At 46.9% G+C, this 19,689-nt stretch overlaps 1 long non-coding RNA gene across 1 annotated transcript; it reads left to right on the forward strand.

Moving 5' to 3' along the window:
* The first annotated feature begins 8,002 nt into the window (after positions 1–8,002).
* Positions 8,003–9,174, forward strand: LOC122380195. Its single transcript, XR_006256296.1, has 3 exons — positions 8,003–8,023; positions 8,387–8,420; positions 8,879–9,174. It is a non-coding gene; the product is annotated as an uncharacterized LOC122380195 (long non-coding RNA).
* Positions 9,175–19,689: the final 10,515 nt, after the last annotated feature.

The following is a 19,689-nucleotide window of genomic DNA, read 5'->3' on the forward strand; positions in this document are numbered from 1 at the left end:
CAGCATGCATTCCGATGTGGGCGACAAGAGAAGTGCTTGAGTAAAAGTATAATGATGAGATCATTAGCTTCATAGGTATTATAATAAAGCGCCGTTCTATAAGTCAAGTCAGGTCCAAACCCCACAAAACCAGGTTCAAACGAATAAGTCAATGATATATTAATGTGTGATTTATTCTGCGGTCTGCCTTAACCTTGTGCTATAATCCGAGACACAAAAATTAAGCAAAATTTCAAATAACTAAAACTACCTCAAACCGGTGTGATGATGACAAGCAAAACCCTTATCTCGGTGATTTAAAACCACGTACAAACAAGGCAGCGTTTATTCATGCTCATGCCAATATGTTGCCACTTTGAAGGACACCAAGCCCTGGCGCTGGTCCCCCTGGAGCATGAGAAGCCTTTCAGCACGACGGTCGTGGCTCGCTGGCTGTCACGTGTCCAAGGTATACGATTTAATCAGTGTTCAATCAAAGCTCGATTAAATCTACCCTTGTGCGATATGTGGGCTGATGCAAGAAGTCGGGGTTCAGCGCAATTGCTTTTGATGCATATACAAAAAAGGCACGTGTTGTTACTGGTCAATGAATACACAGCATGGGTAAGTTATGAAGGTCAAACACACTGATGGAGAATAAAAGAAAACGACAGTTGCAGTTATAAGCGGATCGAGGACAAAACCAAAGCGATTGACATTTAGGCATGTCTCTTCTTCTACAAAGAAATGTCCGTTGCACATTTTTTCGGTCATAAATCTCAGAACAACTCCAAATTGAGCAGGTTTCTGGCGAAGTCAAATATCACTTGCTACCACAGACTCCCCTGCAGGCAATAGTGACATATAGCAAAAGGAAACTCCATTAGGTCACTGCTGACTTTCCCTGACATTTAACTAACATCGAATCGAAGCAAAAATATTATCGCTTATATCACCTAGGCTATAATTTGTTTGCATACTTATATGCTACATAAGGGGTACTGCATGCATTACATCCATCATGATGGAAACAAATCAGCAACTGAACGAAGGGCGGGCTCAATCAATGCAACTCAATCTTCGTAAAGAAACGATTTCAGCGTAGTCTGTTCAGGACAGGTGCCTGCTGGCTGCTGCGAACGAACTATCAGCGGGGTCACATGTGTCCATAGTTGTCGCCAGTGTTTACCACCGTGGCTAGTTTTCCAGTTGATGCAAAGCAGCGCTATGACTCTAATCCTCTGACTTTTGCCTCGCGCACGACCCGTCACAGATCTGATATCTTCTCACGCTCTGACAGGAAGGCCAGCTAATCCCTTCAGAAAACGTCGTTCATTATGTGGTATCCCGTATCCACAGTTCCCACAATGGGGAGATCACCTTACCTGTTCACCCAGGACGATGAGAAGTCACGATTCAAAGTGTGACTCAACTAGGCATCGCGAATTAAAGAGTGACGATTGAAGCAGTCACGATCTGGAGTAGGCAGTTTACAGGTTTGGCAACTAGTCCTGTGACATAACTCCGCTGTTATGTAATTTTCTAGTCCATGAGAACTCTGTCACAGAGATAAGCACAGCCAGCACTTGTCAAAAGATGTGTGGCTCTCCAATCCGCACAAACCGAACTGGCTGCCATCCAGTAGCTCCACGGCACTGCGGTATCCTGGTTTCCCCATGGCGTCGCCTCCACATATCGATCACTGACTTCACCACAGTCCTTCGTTTATCGACAGCGGGCACAGCGTGGAACCACCCAAAATTAATTAAAACGGACACGGTGGGTGGAGCCACGCACAGTCGCAGTGCGTGGCGAGGGGCACGCACAATGGCCGCCACGCTGCGCGTACATCTGGGTCAGTTCAGCTGCCCACCCCCGCGCCGGCCGGACTGAAGTCGCGCTGACAGGACAGGGTCGCTCCAAAGCCGGGACCGTGTCCGTGTCCAGGGGCTGCTCTCCCCACCCTGAACGAGCGCCGCGGCAGGGCAGTCGGCCCGCGGCGGCCACTACAAAGCGATCCGTGACCTTGACGGCGAGCACGGGGTCGAGGGGTCAGCCAGGGAGGCGGCGCCTGCTGCGCGAGGGCAGGGAGCAGAGACCTCCGCTGAAAGCCGTGAGGGTACGGACTGCGGGCAGCGGATAGCACGCAGCCAGACGGGTCGTGGGAAGGATGTGAATTAGTGATGTCAATTTTAGACCATTTAGAAACCGACTCCTAACAGTAAATATCAACCGAATGTCTGTCCCCGAATTTGATATTTGAATTCTCGCCACGTTGGGAGATAAAAGAGGGCAGATTCTGCCCCCCCCCCTCCACCATCACCACCACCGAGACTTGTGTTGACTGTTGATAAGGGATAGTTTACAGAAAATACAATGCACAATCTTTGGAGAGATGGGCACTGTCCCTGATCGCATTTGTTAAGTCTGATAACAGCGGTGTGCGGACAAATTGCCGAAAGGCGATTTGCCGAATGTCATTTTGCCAAATGCATTTCGCCGAATGTCATTTTGCCTATGTGCTTTTTGCCGACGTGTTAAAAAGTCGAAATGCTTTAAGTCGAAATGCGTTTTGCCGACATGCCTTTTTTTTCGAACTACTCCGCCACCCATTATTAGGTGACCAGGAGTGCCCCCACCCTCAGCCCAGCGACTCACAGCACCTTACGTTAACACCAGACAAAAATAAAAAAGGATAAGTCGCGGCACTCCCAGCTAGGAAAATTGAAAAAAAACAAAGTAAGCAAAAGAAGTGCGGGAACCGGTTAATCAATAAAGAGAGCCAAAGTAGTCATTGCTGAAAGCAGCGGATGACTGTTCTACTACCATACATGCATACATAATTGGTTAGTAGAGTGCATTAAGTCTTTCACTCCTAGAAGAAAAATCAGCAAATGGCAATCCAGTGGGGAAACATTTCTGGTCAATTCGAGCGCAGGTCAACAGCCAGACTTTCTAGGGCCCACCAGCTAAGCAGGGCTTGTTGCTGATGGACCCCTTCAAGTCCGGCGTTCCATTTGAGTGGGGACGTATCTCCTGTGTTGATAATCACAAAGGTAGGTTACATTATCAACACATCATTGTCAGCCTAGCCCAATAATAAATGCACCAATATGTCCATTTATTATTGGGCCACTTGTCGAGATGCTAAGCACTTTGTATGAAAAGTACTAGGTAAGCGTGTGTATTACGCTATTTAGGTATGTATTGCTATTTGTTATCATGTTCTTGTTGTTTTTCTTATTGTAAGATTTAACATATTTTCATATTCATTTATAGGTATATTTACGAGGATACTTAGTACCCAGGACTACTTAACTAATACTTTTGCTAATACTTCACTTAAACTTTTGATAAGTACTTTTGCTTAGTACTCACTAAGTAAGATATTCTTTACATATTTTTTGAAAGTGTTTTTTGATTGAGGTACTTCTTCTAATAGAAGATCTTTAGCTATTAAGTCATTCCAGAGTTTGGGTCCGATGCAAGGAAATGAGTAGAGCAGAGCCTGTAATTTTTTGTTGAAAAAACAGGTTGAAAATGATGGATATTTCTTGTCTGATGGATAGGGTCAGTTGAAAGATGAAGTAATCGTCTTACAGAGACTGGTAATTCCTGCATTATGTACTTATGCATGATAAGCATTATTTGAAGTTTGGCTACGTCTTTAATTTTAAGAATACTATATTTTTTAAATATTGGGGTAGCACTTTGTGGTGGGAAAATACCTTCAATTAGTCTCATGAACCTTTTTTGCAGAATTACCAGCCTTTGAAGGTGGTTTTCATAGTTGGAACCCCAAATGAAACAGCAGTAGTTGATGTAAGGAAAAATCAAAGAATAATATAATTGAATGAGCTGCTGTTTTGGGATAAAGCGTCTAGCTCTTGCAATCATTCCAATGTTTCTGCTGATAATTTTACATATGCTACTGATATGAGATGTGAATTTGAGGTCAGAGTCAATAAGGATTCCTAAATATTTCACAGTTTTCATTTCAACTACTGCTGTGTTTCTAATGTAAATGTTTAACTTTTCAGCAGTTCTCCGTTTTGAATATACTTGGAGAAATGTTTTTGATGGGTTCACTGTGAGGTAATTTGCTTCTAGCCATTCAGATATTTTTGACAGGGCTGCATTTGTTAATTCTTGAAGTGTTTCTCTGTTTTTATGTTTGAAAAATATTGCAGTATCATCTGCATACAACATAATTTGCCCTTCAATTGGAAGATTTGCAATGTCATTTAAGTATAGAATGAAGAGGAGTGGTCCAAGAATTGACCCCTGCGGCACTCCTATTTTTATTTCTCGTTCAGTTGACTTGACCCCTTCTATCTGTACCACTTGAAATCTGTTTGTTAAGTATGATTTGATTGTTTTTAGAATATTTCCTCGAAAACCCATTTTGTTTAACTTTTCTAGTAGTATTTGGTGTTCTACAGTGTCAAATGCTTTTGAAAGGTCAAGAAAGATACCTGCTATAATGTTATTAGTTTCCAGTGCTTCAGTTATGTAGTCTTGAATAAGCATGACTGGCATGTAGGTAGAGCCCAAATGTTCATTACCCGAACTGTAAATTTGCCGAAATGCGATTTGCCGAAATGTCGATTAGTCGAAATGTCAATTAGTCGAAATGTAAATTTGCCGAAATGTCAATTTGCCGAAATGTCAATTTGCCGAAATGCAAATTTGCCGAAATGTCAATCTGCCGAATTGGCAGTTTGCCGAAATGTCGATTAGTCGAAATGTAAATTTGCCGAAATGTCAATCTGCAAACCTAGGTTAGGTTAGGTTAGGTTAGGTAAGGTTAGATTAATTATGGCTAATGGCATTTCCGCAAATTTACATTTCGACTAATTGACTTTTCGGCAAATTGACATTTCGACTAACTGTTATTTCGGCAAATTTACATTTCGACTACTTAGCATTTCGACAAAGTTGCATTTCAGTAAATTGATATTTCGACTAATTGACTTTTCGGCAAATTGACATTTCGATTAATTGACATTTCGGCAAATTAGCACTTCGGCAAATTGACATTTTCGACTTTTTGCACGTCGGCAGAAAGGCATGTCGGCAAATTGCATTTCGACTTTTAGAACTTCGCCTTTTTGACACGTCGGCAAAAAGACATCGGTAAAATGCATTCGACATATTGACATTCAGCGAATAAGCATTCAGCAAAACGCAGTTCGGCAAATTTTCCTGTAACCGATAACAGCACGGTACTTTTAATTTTGATGGTTGCAAGCTTGAAAAACATGTCAACATTTAATTTTGCGTATTTAACACCGGGTGCACCTAGCGTATGAATACCTAATACCTTCCTCAGAGCTTCATCCTACATATATTAACACCGTCAATCAGGTTAGCTGCCGTTCAATCACTATAACTAAATGTCATGAGCACAGCATGGCGTTTACCTATAGAACGACCTGAGCAGGTATAGGTAATTTGAATATAATCTCATTGCACCGTGAGTTAAGTTCATGGACGAGGGAAAGTCTCCCATTTAGCGGAAGTTTTACTTTGGCTCTGTAGGAAAACATGCGGGCCCAATATCTGGAGAACAAATCTATCGGGCCTGGTGGTGCTAGGGAAAACATCACGTTTTGTTCCGTTCTTAGAAAGACAAGAGCCTGTCGAATTTGCATTCGCGCCTAATTAGCAGCGATTTATCGTCTTATGCATGCACTAGGGCCCATTCAAGCTTCATATGCAGCCGTTTTGTCACGCCGAGACCGTCTTATAGAGCTTCTATTATCACAGCTCTCGACAATGAGCACCGGTGCACGGGCCAGCATCACTCGAACATAGTTGTGCACAGGGGAAGGTCGCACCTCTGCCTGGCTCGTCCGACCCCGTCCGGCGCTCCTGCTATCTGCCCGCCTCCCACGACTCGAGTCAGAGCCCACACCTGCTCCGAGACGGGCGGGCACGGCGGGCGGGGCGGCCGGCGGACCCGCCCGTCACGAACGCGGATGTGGGGCGGGGCGGGGGCGGGGGCGGGCCAGCAAGGTCAGACCGGCGTCGGCCGGCGGCCGGCCGGTGTGGCACTCTGGGCCGGATCTGTCGGCCGCCCCAGGCGCCAGTTAACCGGCCGACTCCCGCGGCGGTGAGACGTTATCGCTCTGTTACATCGCCCAGCCGCAGACGGTCCTAACTCGGCCTCAGGCGTCTGCGTCAAATCGGGCACTTATTGAGCCCGGAGCCTCCCCCCACAAACTCGCCGAGAAATTGGCGATAAACTACCATAATGCTGCACCCTCTCACGCTCATTTTGCGTGGAGTGTAGGTGCTAAATAGCACTCTTCAGATCAAGTCAACCCGGATTTTGTGGTCATTTGCAAACGAAGAACTACCGCACACAAATTGTTCACAAGGTGCACCGGCGGGCAATTTAACACGAATACCATAATACCAACTTGTTTGCAGCTTGCAGACTCTTCGGTGATGGTGTGCTAACACTCTTTAATCAATTTCTTAAGTGATTGGTGATATGGTTTTACAACCTCCTAAATGTTGTTGCATATCAGGAGCAGTATAGGAACTAACACAATGCAGTGTTTTAGCTTGCCTTAGTGTGAAAAGGCAATATCTTATAGAGCCGATTGTCTGCATATCTGATCAAAATTACAAATGCAAAGGGTCTGGTAATCGCTCCTGTTTAATACCTCGCCACGTATCAGTCATGCCCTCCATAAACCCAGAGAGAACTGCTGGCCGATTATGTGACCTTGTCCTTCAGCCTTGCTCTGAATAGTTATCCATACGTCCCCGAGCTACTGGCGGCAATCGGTGACTCAGGTTATCGGGAATTGATCTTTGTAGATGACCTCCGATATGATATCGCTCCAGAGTATTCCACGCCTGCCCTGCAGTCGTAGCACTGGCTACCGGGTTCCCCATGGTCCCCGGATGATTGGGCCGAGGATGGCTTCGAAGGGGCTAGGGCCTGGGGAAATATGATGAAAGACGAGCATAGGCTTACATTTGTTGATGAAACATGTATGCACTTGCAGAGTTAGAGGCAGAGCGTGAATAACTATAAGACTCGGTCGTAGAGACTCGGACGTGCAGTTGGAAGTGCGAATGCGTGAGGGGTTGCGACGTAACCCCTCACTTACTGCAGGACTGCAGTTACTGCAGGACGTATGTAAACGTAAAGGCGCAGGCCTTCATATCTTGAGTTTTGGATTGCAGGCTGGCTCGCATAGGTTTCTAGATATGCAGATGTTTGCTTGCATTGCATTGGTGCTGTTTGTGCATGAATTATGACTTTGAATGGTAATGATGATTCTTTCCACTAATGCTTGCATTTTGTATTTTTCCAAAAAACTTATTATTTCATCAGCTGGTGTAATCATTGGTGCATTTCAATCAAATAATAATGCAGGACCTTCACAAAAAATGCATTACATTGCCAAGTCAAAGTGATCGGTGCATTCATGTCAACGTGATGTGCAATGTTCAATTGTTCATTGTTCATTTTTCCTGCGTGTCAACCCGGAAGATGACGTCACCGATCAGCTCCGTTAGACAGGTCGAGGGCCAGCGCTGACTCATGGACTGGTATGGAGAACCGGAGTGTGACGGGGAGGGAGCTAAGATTTAGGAAAAGGGTGGATAGACGGGTCAGCAACAATGAACTTGGAGACGACTGGACAAAGGTGAACCGTGCAGAGAAGTGCGAGAGAAGTCGGGATTCTTGTTAGGGTAATGAAGAGAAGGAGATCTCGGGGCTTCACCTCACAAGGTCTTGTCGACTCGATCAGGTCATCGTCCTGAATAAAACATCACCCCTGGACGTGTTCTTACACTGTGTCATCTGCTTCCCTGTAACCTCTGACGTCAGACTGGGTAGCCAGGTGAGCGGAAGTTCCTCCGCGGCGTGCTCAGTGATAGGTTATGGCCGCCGCGGCGCGGGCATCCCGCGGTGGGGTGACCGCGATCGGCCGGAGCCACACCGGGCTGGCCCACCGGCAGCCCGTCGCGGTGGCCACGGGTCCCGAGTGGGGAGAGACGGGTATCCCCCGTCCAGGTGGTCGCGTGCCGGGGGACAGGGCGCGGCAGAACCCCGCACGACAGGCGTCCGCAGGACAGGGCGAGCCGGCACTGGGCGCATTGCACGCTACACACTGCACGATCTGTGGCCGAGCGGCGTGAGGACGGGCTTCATGGGCTATTGCCTGCAGTGGCGTGCAGACTTGGAAGAAATAAATCAAAAGTTTTGTATCGAGAGTACATGAACCTCCAGGCTCCACGAATCAAACTATTAAAACAGTTACATTTAAGGCGTAAATGTAACTGTTTTAATAGTTTGATTCGTGGAGCCTGGAGGTTCATGTACTCTCGATACAATACTTGTCCATTTATAACTACAAATCAAAAGTTGTTCACATTTCAGGTTATTGTCAAGTTAGAGATGGTGGTAACAACAGGTGACTGCTATGTTTGACTTGCCATTTTAGTATGCTCTGGACAAGGCGTATACGAATAGATGGTGGGCATGCCATGCAATTTCATTTCATGTCATTTTGCAGATAAAACTGTAACAACCTTTGGTATGAGGCACCCAATATGACACTAAATTTTCCAACGGTTCAGGCAGCTCATTTCAGTATTAACCTAATTTAGATGTTGGCGCTCATTGACTTATGCGATGTTACAAAAAAAAAACAATTGTTCTGTTCTCACCACTCCACTTGATTAAAGTAATTAACCTTTAAGATTCCTCGTAAGCGCGTTGGTCAACAAAACAAAAACGTTGATTGAAACAGAGATAACTCTAACGTCTATCTGAAGTGTCGGCCGTCTTCCCACCGACTCCATTCATCCCGGCAACAAAAGCCATTCATGCCGCCCTTTCACCGACGCCCTTTCTGCATCCCTCCGTCAGAGGTCACCGTGGTGATGCCACGGCTCAGCGCAGCACAATGTGACGAAAACACTCAACAGTCGTCCGTCGCAAGACTGCCCCTCCCAGCTGCGTGCCATCAGATTGCTCACCGTCCCACGGCTATCCAGCTGACACACCAGGACAATTAGGGCCCGCCATACATCTTTGCGATGTGCCATCTGAGTCCTCGCCCAGGGCTGACTTCTCTGTTTATCATAACGTCAAGATACGCCTCCATTAGAAAGCCAGACTCCTGGGCTGGTGCGGTGAGCTTGTGAAACAAATAATTTGTTTACGATGTGCGTGAGCCGTGTCGGCCGGCTCTGGCGCGGTCACTGTACGCCCTCCGTCAGAAACTGACATGTAACTATGTACCACGCCGCCGGCGACGGGGCGCCGACGATGCGGCTGGCGGCGCTTTATGAGCCTCGGAAGGACAAGGACTGCGTCCCGCAGTGCAGTGCGCCGCAGAACGACCCGCCTTGAACCTGCGCTTTGTGGACAGCTGTCGGCCCTGCGGCAAGGTAGCGGCGACGGACGATTCCGTGGATCGCCGCGATCCGGGAAATTCCGATTCCCGGATAGCTTCAATGGGGCGGCGGAACGCCATGGTAGGTTTCAGGCGGAGACACTTGGACAATAGACACGGTTATTATAGGATGAAGGATGGTGTGGGAGAGATGTGGTTGAAAATGGTGTGAGTTGTGACTTTGGATTCCTAACAGGTCCACAAATCCCCACCTTCATAAGTTTTAGGTCGATGTTACATCACCGATGCATGTCAAAGTCTCACATGCAGGGATCATCTCGGTCAGGACGGTCTCGTGTCGCTTACAGCTCTGGATCAACTCATCAGGCCGGTGTCAGGTGTCAGCTAAGTGTCCAATCTGTGTCAGACGGTGTCAGTAGCGGGTCTGACGTAACGGTGACACGGCTCAGGAAGGCAATACGGTGAAAGCCGGCCACGCTCCATCGGTCTGCCTTAAGGTGCCCTGACACTTGCACGACTTTTGGTCACGATTTTGTCGTGGCAAGCCGTGCCATTTTCGTGCACGAACTGGGATGGCTCCCGCACTGTTCACGACTAGTGCACGACCAGTTCACGACGATTTCACGAATAATTCACGAATGCGTGCCCATCAGTGTCCACATTGGCACGGACTGGTACGACGAGTTCACGCATACTTTCCGCATAGTTTGCGCATAGTTTACGCACTTCACGCATTGGCACGACAAGTTTGCGCAATTTGTGCCGACTTGGGCATGCCATATAAAAGTGGGACCTCCCATTCACTAATGTAAGGCTGTAAGCTCCGTGTCCTGGCAAGACCCATCGTGACCTCCAGTGACACAAATGTCCTGACCTTGCCTAATGTGACCAGTTTGACCTGGACTGACTTATCGTGACCTTGGCTGACCTCTGCGACCTGGCGTGACCCATCGTGACCTCATGGTGACCTCTGTGACCTAACCTGACACCGTGTGACCTAATTTGACCTCTGTGACCTAACATGAGCCCGTGTGACCTAGTTTGACCTCTTTGACCTGAAATGACCCGTTAAATACATTTTCGGTCATTACTTCCCATCTAGGCGTCCAATCGACTCGGGAAAAACACCAAACAATCCCAAATTTCGCGCTGCGAAGCAAGCCGAGATCCACAGATTGGCACGGGCTGGTAGGACGAGTTCACGAATACTTTTCGCATAGTTTGCGCATAGTTTACGCACTTCCCGCAACGTCCCGACGAGTTCACGACGAGTTCACGAACAGTTTGCGCATAGTTCACGATCCGGTTGCGAAATTTTGTCGTGACCAAAACTTTGAACATTTCAAAGTTTTTGACCCGACATGGCACGAAGTCACGACGAGTTAACGCACACTTCACGTCAGTTCACGACTAGTTTGCGCACGGGCACGATTCGATTCGTGCCAATGCGTGCCTCAAAATCGTGCAAGTGTCAGGGCCCCTTAAGACACGTGAAAACGGCCCAGCTCAGAGATAAAGTGCGCACAGCAGACGCTAATGACGCACTTAAACGAATCGGGGGACATGAGCGCTCATCGCGCACCAAAGTGGCTCGGAAACGGCCGGTGAGATCAGCTTTTCAGATTCAGGCTCAGCAGCTAATGTCCAGATTACATACACGCTCCAGAGAGGCACATGTATCATGACGCCAGAAATGTCACAGGGAAACAGACGCGGCTGCTCCAACATGAATTTAAAACTAGTCGATCTCACAACAAATATATTGCTGACACATGTCGGCCAAGGAACAATAAGGTAACCATGATGAAATTTGATTTGCCCTTTATTAGCAGAGTGAAAATCACTTCGTTTTCTTAGTTCTTACTTTTCAATTCACACTACTCCTATTTTTCCTTCTTCATATAAACCGAGCCCCAAAGGAGGCACCAAGTGATGTGCCCTGCGCTAACTATTTCAACACAGTAACAGACTGTCGCTGACTTGTGCTAGCATTATGTTGAACATCAATGTACGTGTAACAAAGTGCCTAAATACCTATTTTCTTTGGGATTTCCTTTGAAATGAGCAATCGACGTTCAATTCAGCAAAAAAATATGATAAATCGGGCTACAGGGCTATCGTATCGACGGCTGTTGAAGAAAAGTTTGAACATCAGAACAGTTTGAATGGTTCCCGAAAAGAATAAGTTGCGTTCCTTACAAGTTGATTCACCCACCACGAAGACTACCAGTGTTACAATTTGCGATTGTGTATCAGAAGAAGACCAGGCCAATGTCCTTGAAGAGAGGCGCTCGTCACCATTTCTAATCATTTCCTGGCTGCCATCATGGGCGGCCTAGATCCGAGGTAATGATATGCCATTCGCCAAGGTCTTCTTTTCCGCTCGGTTTTCATGAGTGTCGTTTTTGTATATACCTTCCCTAAGTATGGGGAGGGACCATTATTTCGGCATTTTAGCATTAATGTTGTAGCGGTCAGCGGACAGCGGTGCATGGTAAGGATGACTTTGATATTTATAAACTTAACCCGGCAGTTGCTGGGGTATTTCGCCACCCACCGTTTGCTGGGGGGGGCGTTGAATTTTGAGGTCACAGGTCGGGTCAAGGTCAGGTCAAACACCTGAAATCGGGCTTTCAGTAGCATGGACTTCAGGGCTTCGCAATGGGCGCCTCTCGTCATAAACGTTGTCAAAACGGTGCACAATCCATCATATAAGGCCTACAAGAGTGTCAGCTCCATGTAGGGGTCAGTCAAGCATAGGTCAGGGTCAAGGTCAGGTCAACCGGGTAGGCACATATCCCCGAAAATCAAAACTGATATTCGCAGCCTGCGACACATGTTTTATGGGTAATTTGGGGCGTAGAACCCGATGGTGACATTCATTTTATCGTATGTGTACGTGTTTGACTCAAAAAGTTCAATTTAAGAAATGTATGTATCATGGTCGTGAAGTAGTCGCGAGAAATTGCCAAGATTCAGTTCAAGATTTTGGAAAATGCAGAACGATAATCAATAATCGAAGATAGCCATTTGATTGTCCATGGTATTGGCAGTCTAATGGCGTTTACGGCATATCTGTATGTCTATTCTGTGATTTTATATGATTTTTTGAACATATGCCGTTTTTGGTCGAAAACTCAGAAATCATGACGTCACTAAAACCTCGATATCTCAAAAATTTTCCGACCGATTTTTTTTGAAACTTTGTCACAATAAAGTTCAATCAATTCCCTACAGGTACCCAAATTTTGGCGCGCCTGCGGCGCGCCGTTTTTATGCTATGGCCCGGCGAAAAAAGTGGGGGCGTTTAACGCCCCCCCCCCCCCCAGCAACTCGCGGGTTAAAGTGACCATCCCACCTTAACATTAGTTTTGAGTTCAGAGATAGCCAAATTGGTGGCCATGGGCTGCAAATACCGGTTTGGGCACTCACAACATCGAAAAATGCTTTAATTCGGAGAAACTTGCAGTTTTCGGATTCTAAGGGGCTAATGCATTGGAATGCCCCCTTAGAATTTGTGACGTCAGTGGAGATCTAACAATTTTAAATCTTTGACTAAAACGTTTGGTAGCACGCGGTGGTATATCGCTGCTTTCCGCGCAACAAGTGCCGCACTTTCAAATAAAGTCGCTAGGAACAACGGAGAGCCCAAAAAATAAACAAAAGTTAAAGTCTAATATCTTGAAAACCGGTGAATATTCTTCGATGAAATTTGGTAGATATTCGTTTTTGCTCTTTCTGAACCGAGCGAAATCACTTTCATGCCAATTCATTAACTTTTTTGAAGGTGGGAACTGGGATGGTCCCTTTAACCCTACTGATACCATCCTTATCAATAATATTCAGAGAGTGACGCCCGTGCCGGTTTCCATGCTGTAAGTCAAACGATCAAAACGACAAACGATTAAGTCAAACGATTGTAAATCGACACAAACTTTTATGGCCCAAAATTATCATGCTTCAATGTCAACATTAAAAATATGCCTTTTGTGAGATGCTTATTGTTATATTTACGAAACATTTGCAAATTGCATGATTCGCGGCATAGGGTCCACATTTCAAATTCATCTATAGACATCTGTTAATTGTTTCTCCACGTGTTGCAAGCTGATATTGATGTGGCATCACTCAGCAACAGACTGTCACTGGCGCAACATTGCGTGCAATACCGATGATACCCACGTGTGACATGCTCCTGCGTATTTCACCGCTAGGTTCCTCCCTCCATTCTCCTTCCTTCCTGCTTCCTTTACATCGGCCTCGTGTCTGTGACCCCGCTCCCAGCCACCAGCGTGAGAGAACCGCTCCACTCGGGATGATACACCACCTTACGGTGCGGAACTGCGACAGCGCATAGGGAAGTTGCGTCAGAACCTCGGCAGTCGCAGTCCCTCCTCCTCCGGCGCACAGCCGATCCAGGTCAAGGCCGTTGCTGACCGCCCTCCGCAGCGACCTTGACAGTCAAAACCTGTGCGCACCGATTACAGAATCTACGCCGTCATCGGCCAGGACCGATGGCGAAAGCCGTGAGCTGTCGGCGGCACTGTGTGTGCAGTGTGCAGTATGCTCAGGGGAGGGCACACCGGAAGAACGACAAGTGATCTGGGTTAGGCTTCCGCGCAGAGCCCCTGTCGTCACCCTGCCTTGCAAGAGTATGGGTTCATCTACAGTCGACTGAACTCCGTAGCTTTCACAGAGCGATCTGCTACTTTGGGGTGGGGTAACTGTCACTACATCGTGCCAAATGTTATGCATCATGTGCTCACGACTGTGCAGCTGCCAGGTGATTGTCTCCGTTAGGCTCTTGACATTTTCAAGGTTGTTGACTTTATGTTCTTCTTTGGGCATTCATCAAAATAACTAGTTAGCATAAAACGGTCAACGTGCTGGAGATTTCATGAATGTCGACTCGTTGTCCATGCACTCGATCCATCCTGCTCTGCCTGAACAAAGAAAGATGTGAGAAGACTCGATGCAAACAAGTGCACTAAACCTACCTTTTAAAATCACTGCAGCTCTGCATTGCATCGCTGAAGTCTAGCTGCGGTCGGTAAAGTTAAAGAAGGTGATAAGCATTCACGCTAAAACAAAGTGCTTTCATATCATCCGCGCTGTGCTATTTGTTCCAGCCTTAATGTTCATAAACAAACAAATAAAATTCTAATTAACTAATGCAGATATAGCTGAGTGCTACTATACCCAAATCAAGGTTGAATAACAAAAAGGTACCTTATAACGGTTTTGTAATAAAAATAAATGTATTTCAAAATAATTTACCGACTTAGAGCTGGTATTGTGCCTAATCTTATAAAGCATCGTCTATCCACGTGACGAAAGGGAACTAACTTAATGTTTGAGATTTAACATTAAGGCAAGTCTCAGAGACTAAAAATACGTACACGAATCGTGCACTTACGTATTAGGCGTGCGTGAGTGGCAAACACGTGTATAGCTGGCAGAGAGCCGTGCACACTGCACACCATCCAGCCATACCATGCGTCACCACCATGCATCACGTCACGTGACACGATGACGTCATTGAACCCCTCGGGTCGGCAGAGTGAGTCGTGCGTATACTGTCAGCTGACGCAATACGTTCAATGTCACGCACACATAGCACACGCGTGTAGCGGACTAGCGATGCAGCGGGAAACCGGGCGCATTGCGGATGATTAGAAATGACAAAGTAGCACAAAACCAATGAAAGAAAGGGTGTGGAATATGAAGGGATGGGAATAAAATAAAGGGAGAGAGAATGCATGAATCATCAGCATATACGAGTAGTTCTATTTGCACATGACTTCGTTCTGCCTGAAAAGTAGCATACAAAGCTGTGTCCTTCCTTTACCTAAACCACGAATTGCACTAGGGCGCTACTTGTTAGCAAGCTAACCCATCAAACCTTCCTATCCAGGATTGCTGGGGGATGAGTGGGTGGGAAGGTTCTGCTGTTTTGCTGCTGTTTGGTTTGGTACCAGTTAAAAACAATCTATATGATGATCGACGAATGAATGTGATCATGTTTAACCCTCGCATGTGTGCGGCGTTTGCCAGCTTCTAATGTGTAGGGGGGGGGGTCGGTTGGACCCCCCCCTTGCCGTTTGGCCCCTGATCAAGCTAGAGCTTCGCGGAAAAAACGAGCGTGTTGCCCGTGACGAGAGGAAGCCGATGATACCCAATTTTAAGGTCCTAGGTCATTGGTTGACCTTCCAGGTCAGGTCAATGACCCAAAGTCGGGAAAATCGGGACCTGTTAGAAAGTCGTAAAGTGTGGCTGCTAAGGGGTTTTTCGGGGTGCTGATCACGAATATCGTGTTAGTTTTGATCACAGATGATGTCTTGAAGCATTTAGACCAGGTCGGGTCAGGTCAGGTCAGGTCAACCAGTAGGCGTCGTGACGGGTATTCGTAGTACGTGTCAACCGCCTCTGACAGCTTCGTAACATGTTACGAAGTCACCAAAACTACTTCGTAAATGTTCAAATGGTTGCTAAATTCGAATTCAGCTCCAAAAACTAGCCTAGAAACATGTAAAACTCGAAAAAGTGACCCGAGGTCACCCGAGGTCACCAAAGGTCAATGACCTGACCTGACCTTCAGGTGACCTTGACACACACGGGAGTAACATCAAATCACATGTTTGAACGTTTGAAACCACGAAAAGCTTGCAAACACGCGGCTAGTGCGAGCCGACATACGCGAAATCGCGATTCCGGCCAAACATGGTCTCGGAAAAGAGGTCACAGGTCAAAGGTCATTTGGGTCAGGGTCATGAAATTTTCAGGGTAGGTGTAAAATTGATCAATGCGAGGGTACTGAAAGTTTCATCGCGATCGGCCGCTTTTTACGCGAGTTATTCCCGAAAAACCATGGGGGGGGGGTCCATCCGACCCCCCCCCCCCTACACATGCGAGGGTTAACTTGGATGAACCTTTTTGTGCGTAAAAAGCATATGAATGTGCGAGTTTACAAAACAAAATGTGGTTTATTATTGGGAGTGAGCGGTCGTGCCTTGATAAGGAAATATAAAGCTGGACTCCATATTCAAAAGGCTCCATGCGCATCCAAGTGTTACTGTGTAAGGACCGAAATCAATTCTCCAGAAGCTGCCATACTTAAGCTGCCATAAATTATTCTAGCAATCACTACAGCATCTGCAATGTGCAACTGCGCAAGGCGCGGCCTTGCCCAACCACGCCGAGAAGCATGCTAATACTGGACCATCGCTCTGTGCCAGTGACGTCAGTTCTCGGTACGTCTCGTGGCCGGGGGCTGCTCGATGTGCCCCGCGCCCCCATCACCGTCCAACAGATGCAGTGGGCAGCGCAAACCCAGTGAACCGGAACATCGCCTCTCGCAACCGTCCACCGGTGGTGACCGGAGGCCTGCAGCGGGCTCCCCAGCCCTCCACGGCAGGTGTTTGCCCCACTGGCAGACCCTCACTTTCACATTGCGTTACTGTAGTGTCCACTCAGCATTGGTGTCGGGTCGAATACCAACAGAGCTGTTGATTTGGCTGATTGACCCCGGCCGCTTGGGAGGACAATCCACACCGACTTGGGAGATTATTCGGGGCCTTTGAAGTGGTGTTTGCGCTCCCGTCTCTCTAAAGCTCTCTCCCTTGTCCCAGACCTCCCCTGGTCCTAGTAAGGCGACATGCTTTCTTGCGTAGCCCATAAATGTTACAGTCTAGTAGTTATTGCTGTGAAAACGAGGATGTCACATACGCGTATCGCGCAAGTGAAGCTCTAATTTACCTTGTCGTAAAGATTGTGATATCGATAACGGACGTAGGCAGACATGAGAAAGCTGATAACATAACGTTTTCCTAGGTAACTTTAATTGTTTTTTGAGCTCAATGAACACCAAATATGTAACTACCTTTAGGTCACTCACTCTCTGATTTGGCGAACTCTTGGAAAAATGTGATCGTATCTAATAAAACAGCTGAAAGAAGGTAGCGACAGGACTATCTTGTAACTGAACAATGAACATCCCCTTCTTCTTCTCATCGTCCCTCCCTTCAGTCAATCCATTGACCTTATGTTTGGCAGCAGTAAGCGACAGCTACAAAAAAGCGTATTGTCCTAAGCAGCGGAGAGTCAGGCTCACTGAATGCTCTCGGCAGCCAGCTCTCGACGGGACTAGTGCTGTCATCTGTTGAATCATGCCTATACTACAGACCGCGGCACGGCTATGGCGCGACTGTTTCGACGCTGAGGATTGAGGTATGTTGGCGCATTCGATTTCAAGGCTTATTTTATGCGTATAAAATATCTATAAACTAAATCCCATCACCGACCCCCTCCCTCCCCTCCCAGCTGCCCCAGGCCTGCTCGTGGGATATGAACATGAGTTCCATTGTTTTTTTTTCCCAATCTGAAGTCTTTCTGCTTTCATTGCCTCAAGTTGGATGTTGTTAGTGAGCAAAGACGGCCGTCGCTCAGGGCTGTAGGCTGGTTGGCTTGTCCAGTGACGGACTCAGCCCCGGCGGCGCACCAGGGGTAGCCGCGCAGACCGATGTCGCTCCCTAATTCTTATATCAGCCTTTCGTTTCTGAAAAGGGCTCGTTAGACCGAAAGGGCCTAACCCTACGAAACAAACAAAGCACAATTAGGAAGCAATAAGAGGATGAAGTTTGAACTAAAAATGCGATATTTTTTTCCTTTTTTCTCCAGATTCCGTATACGGTACATTTTATTCTGCTGCTGAACCTCGTTTGCTTGTCGACTGCGGGCTGCCGCGTTATGCTTATCGTTATGCTGTGATTTTCTGGCGTCAGAGTTCCAGCTGATGCAACGGGCCCCAGCACAGCCACGGAAAGCTGTGGTCAGCTCTGAAGTCGGTTTTCCTCTCCACATGTCAGTACGTTGGGATGCTTGTCATTCCCTTCTGTCTTACCTCTTTCGGTTAACGTCACTTGAAGGCCATCCTCTTCCTTCCCTACGATTCGAATCAGTAGTGCATTAATCGTGGTGGCATGACAGACGGGCTTTAGCTCTTAAATGTTGTTTAAATGGTTATTTTCTAATCACGCTCTGCAAAAGAAAACCTCTAAAAAATAGGTAAAAGCTAAGCCGATCTGGTATATTAACCCGCGCCCGGCTGGGGGTCCTGGATTTCCACGCCCTGCTGGGGGGGGGGGGGTGTTTGAACACCCCCCCCCCCTTCTAACTCGGCTCCTGGGCCACGTAGCGAAACGCGGAAGGCGGCGTTCGAAAGAGCGCCAAAAATAATGACGAAATCACTTCGGTCAATTTTTTGGTCAGGTCAAAGGTCAGGTCACCAGAGGTCATTGAAGGCAAAATTTCGCCGATTTTCAGGTCGAATGTCGACAATTTCCAGGAAGCCAACGCATAACTCGGGAACCAATAGAGCTACAGCACCGCGGAAAAGCGCATTCGATAGCCCTATTAACGCCCTTTCTGAGTAATTCTCTCAGATTTGACCTATCGTCAACGGTTTTGCCTGCAGGGGGCAAAAACTACAAAATAGCCGATTTTTTCGGAAACAGTTTTTCTGCAATAACTTTTGACCCAAGCCTTGTACGAGCTTACTTTTACCGGCATCGTGTTCCTCTCGTCAAGACGCATCGAATGAACTATAATTTGACCTTGAAAGGTCAACTTGAAAATTTGACCTCAGGTCAAGGTCATGACCTGACCGGAAAGGGTCATGTTGCATATCAGTCGATCCGTATCGTCGAGCTGAACACATCTAAGGCGTTTTCATCGCTCTAGCATGCCTCTAGCAAAAGTTATTTGCGAAAAACTGTTAGATACCATTCGTGACCTAAGATGACCTCAGGGCATAAACAGGGGTCACGGACACCATTTTCATGTTCAGTGTGTCTAAACCACTTGTAATTCAGTGTTTGGGAGTGTTTATAATGTCTTTCGTCCAAAAGAGGCGCATTTCAATTTTCTCCCATTGACTTATAATGGGGAGGTCGCAAAATTGACCTGACCTTAGGTCACCGATATCAAAATTCCAAGACATACATTTGATAGATACTGTTACCCTTATTAATCGCTGAAAGTTTCAAAGCGATCGGTCACTCGGTGTAGCTATGGCAGACATTGAAACTTTTTATGAGGTGAGGTCACTTCAAGTGACCTGGTGACCTGACCTTGAATGACCTTGGTCTGAAATTTTCACAACATGTGTAGAATTGATGTATGATAAGGTGTACCAAAAACGGCGGCGCTCCGCGCCGCCGTTTTTGAGATATTCGCAAAAAACCACAAGGGGGGGTGTTCAAACACCCCCCCAGCAGGGCGCGGGTTAATAATCAGGTGGTATGAAGCTTTATAAAATTAGCGT

Source organism: Amphibalanus amphitrite, unplaced genomic scaffold, assembly GCF_019059575.1.
Source record: "Amphibalanus amphitrite isolate SeventyFive unplaced genomic scaffold, NRLGWU_Aamphi_draft 000093F_arrow, whole genome shotgun sequence".
Classification (NCBI taxonomy): domain Eukaryota; kingdom Metazoa; phylum Arthropoda; class Thecostraca; order Balanomorpha; family Balanidae; genus Amphibalanus; species Amphibalanus amphitrite.